At 33.9% G+C, this 4,408-nt stretch overlaps 1 pseudogene; it reads left to right on the forward strand.

Annotated features, from left to right (window-relative positions):
- The window catches only part of LOC135207358 (uncharacterized), a 469,824-nt pseudogene extending 468,026 nt beyond the window's left edge, over window positions 1-1,798 (forward strand).
- Window positions 1,799-4,408: the final 2,610 nt, after the last annotated feature.

The raw sequence follows: 4,408 nt of genomic DNA on the forward strand, positions 1-4,408 counted from the left end.
GAATGGCCTGGACAGGGGATAAATTCTTACGGGTAATCAGTAGAATTGTTGTTGAGAGCTGCAACTTATGAGTGTTGGTGGTGACCTCTGTTTTGCTTTTCTCTGCAGCCACCTCTGAATTATGACTTATTCTTTAAAAAAAAAAACTTACAGTATAAATGAAAATATTTGCTTACGTTTTAGGGATGAGTGACTTTAATTTCCTGGTAGCAGGATCTTACTATAATGGGCGTAATGACTGTCCGTCCGTCTGTCATTCAATCACGGCCAAACGGCTGGTCCGATGGACATGAAATTCGGCAGGGTTATAGTGGGGACCCCTAAGATGGTTTATAATGGGGGTTTCATCCTACCTCCCCCGCCCCTCCGAAGGGGGTAGGGGTGAGAAGGGATTCCCTGAAATGGAGCTTCTGCCCGTAGACTTAGTTACTTTACGACTTTTCATACATAATTTCTGTATACATACGTTTGCTAGTAGTTATAAAACTATAACATTCCCCAAGTTTCTTATGATGAAATTACCATTTTTCTTCTCTTCTATTCCAGGGGTGACAACGAGGCCGGCGTGCGTCCTGCTGACGACCCTCTCACTCCTCCCCCACCTCCTCCTCCTCTTGTTGGTCAGAAGGAACGCATGAGCTAGAGCCACATCCCCGACTTCCCTCTTCAGAGAGTCTTTTGAACTTGTAGCCCTAATCTTTCATTCAAATCACCACAGAGCTTAATGACGTGTGAATCGCCGTGAGAATAATGATTTGTGTGCTAGTCCCGTCGGAGTGTAAATGAGTTAATTATGCAGTACAGCAGGAGCGAGAAATTACTGTTTGTAGCTCGAACATTCCTCGTGTGATAGACCACTGAGCTGGAAAAAAAAATTACGTTTTTGATTTATGAGTTGTAATTTATGAATTCCTGGCTAATCAACATTCACTGTGATTAATTAGAGCTAATTATGAAGTTAGATTTTTTGGGTTTCTTATCGAACGTACAAATAATTTGAATCAAATGCGTATTCCGTTATTCGGCTTACTGAATATGTAATATATACATACACGCAGTAATTATGTGTGTAGTCTATCTAAAACATTACACAATATACATCGAATTAGTTATCTCTTATCAATTAAACACAAATGTATTTAACTTACATACAAATAGTTTGGTTAAGGAGAAAACTCAATGCAAATGAATGTAAAAAGTCAGAAGAGAGTGTTAGTAAAATAAGAATCAATATACCCCTTATGAAAGTCTTGTACATATTCAAACCCTTATCTTTGAATGACAGTACTTCCAAAGGTGCCAGTTTGCCATCAAAGCCTTTCGATACATTATCAGAAAGGCACAGTGGTCTGGCGAGGGAGACATAGACGTTCATTCCACTGGTGGATATTAGATACCAACTGTGTATATAAACTTTTTAAGGAAAACAAAAAAACATTTGTATTTACGTTGACCTGTAGGCTGTAGGCTTCTGACTGTTTTAAGAAGCATGATCTTACCGGTGGGTTTTGAGAGCCTGTATGTAAATCATGGCTTATATATATGTGTAATATGATTATGGGTTATATCATACACCACAAAATCAATATTTATGTTGTCTGTTTACGTTTGTCATATTATGTATTTTGCTTTTCCCTGCAAGGTAGATTCTTGATTGTTTCACTGTTTCATTCATTCATTTGTTCCTCGTTAGAATAAAGATCATTTACAACCTTTATTTGTTTTGTGAGAAATGGTGGTCCCCTTCTAATAGGAACTATGTGTAGTTAGTGATAGTAATAAACAAACATTAAAGGAATTGGTGTTTTACAATCCCCGTTATCATCATCTGCGAGACAGCTATCCCCTTTTCTCAAAAGGTAAAAACAAAAATGTAAATATCTTTTGTCCCTTTAAATAAAAAGACTTGATACCCGGGAAACAAAAGAGAATTATCAGAAAATATATAGAGAGAAACGAAACACTGGAATAATGATATTGAAAGGCTATAACTCTTATGTTTTGTACGATAAACTGAAGTGAAAAGCTTATTTCAAAGTATTTTATTTTACTCATATTAGATATATTTATGAAAGTAACTTCTCTTCGTTTACTTTATATATTCTATTGCCATAAAGAAACAACATTAACTACTCTTCTTGTCTTTTAGTACAGTCTAAAAGCAACGACTGAAAATATATAATTATCATGAAAATTAATCCTTTACCAAACAGTAACATTTCAGCCACATCAGACCTATTTATTTCTTTTTCCTTGTTTTCTTGAGCGGTTGGAATCAAGCCATAAAGAATAAACTTGAGTAACCATTCCCGGCTTCCTTAACTGACGCCTTAATACCAAATGAAAAGTCGTACACTAATTAAAAAGTTAAATGAAAAAAAAAAAATTTGGGTATCCTTTTATATTACAGCGTTGTTGTCTCCGTAGGGAATCCCTTAGAAAAGTGCCCTTAAAATCCTCAAAAGAAGATTACACGCATCCTACTTCTAGCATCCCTGGAAAACTCCTGCGCACTCCTTTCTGTAGGACGAGGGCTCTATAGGCTAATTTTAATCCTTGTCAGCGAAGGGATTTTGAAAAAGGATTTGTCTTTTAAGCCTCACTACAGAAAGCGAGGACGGTTTGGCAACGTTCAGAAATTTCAAGGAGTCTCCATATTCACTGAGGAGGAGATGTTCTGGCACTACTCCTTTTGGTTTTATTCTTTTCTGCGCTCTTATTATTAAGAATCTCTTTTATTATGCGTTCATAACAACTGGTTTTCAGTATTTAAAAAAAGATAATGAAATTATTTGACTGTTGAAAAGAGCCACAAGTACCTAAGCATCAATGAAGGAATTGAATGATATTCGCCTTATTGATTACTACTAAACCATAGAATGATATTCACCCAATTAATTACTACTATACCATAGAAAGATATTCGCCTTATCAATTACTACTATACCATAGTATGATATTCGCATTATTAATTACTACAATACCATAGAAGGATATTCGGCTTATTAATTACTACTATAGCATAGAATCATATTCGCCTTATTAATTACTACTATAGCATAGAATGATATTCGCCTTATTAATTACTACTATAGCATAGAATGATATTCGCCTTACTAATTACTACTATACCATTGAGTGATATTCGCTTTATTAATTAGTACTATACCATAAGGTCTTTTCATCTTCATCAACCAACTAAGCGGCATCGCCAATGTTTGTCCATAAATGATAGTTCAGAGATGCCTAGTTACGAGGTTCTTTGTCAAATCGTATAATAACCGAATTCTTTAGGTGATACGGTACATCACAAGGATTAGGCATTTCAACCGCTTTGTTTTATTATAAACCATTTTCGAGTTTCACCATTCATAATTATTCAGGCCAACAAAATACTTTTTAAACGTAATTCATAATTATTAAGGCCAATAAAATACTTTTTAAACGTATTTCATAATTATTCAGGCCAACAAAATACTTTTTAAACGTATTTCATAATTATTCAGGCCAACAAAATACTTTTCAAACGTAATTCATAATTATTCAGGCCAACAAAATACTTTTTAAACGTATTTCATAATTATTCAGGCCAACAAAATACTTTTTAAACGTAATTCATAATTATTCAGGCCAACAAAATACTTTTTAAACGTATTTCATAATTATTCAGGCCAACAAAATACTTTTTAAACGTATTTCATAATTATACAGGCCAACAAAATACTTTTTAAACGTAATTCATAATTATTCATGCCAACAAAATACTTTTTAAACGTAATTCATAATTATTCAGGCCAATAAAATACTTTTTAAACGTATTTCATAATTATTCAGGCCAACAAAATACTTTTTAAACATATTTCATAATTATTCAGGACAACAAAATACTTTTTAAACGTAATGAGTACAAAAGATTTTTTAACAGATAATGAGATGTAGTGACTGCATTCAAGCGCAATTCCGTCCTAAAATGTCAGTGTTTAGGTGATACATAATGTCAGTGTTTAGGTGATACATAATTCCATTACCATGACGAAGATGAAGCTTAAACGACTTTTTAGTTTTAACGTTGTCTTAGCAATACTGCCTCAAATGCATAACACAAAGGGCTGCTACGAGACTCTGAAACCGGTTACAGAAAAAAATGTAAACAATAAACAATAAATAAAAACAAAATAAGTGCAATATCTCCAAAATTTTGAGCGACGTATATTCACTGAACGAAAATAAAGACTATCTTCTCGTTGTAAAGGCGATAAAGCGATGACTTCAAAAGCTCAAACTTTTTCAACAAGATTTTCCCTTCAGAAAAAAAATTGTCAAAGGGAATGAAATCAAAGGATGTATTATAAAGGTTAAAGTGTGACTGGGAAGGACATTGCCTCCGTTCACCGTCAACGTTCATTCT

Source organism: Macrobrachium nipponense, chromosome 32 (genome assembly GCF_015104395.2).
Source record: "Macrobrachium nipponense isolate FS-2020 chromosome 32, ASM1510439v2, whole genome shotgun sequence".
Classification (NCBI taxonomy): domain Eukaryota; kingdom Metazoa; phylum Arthropoda; class Malacostraca; order Decapoda; family Palaemonidae; genus Macrobrachium; species Macrobrachium nipponense.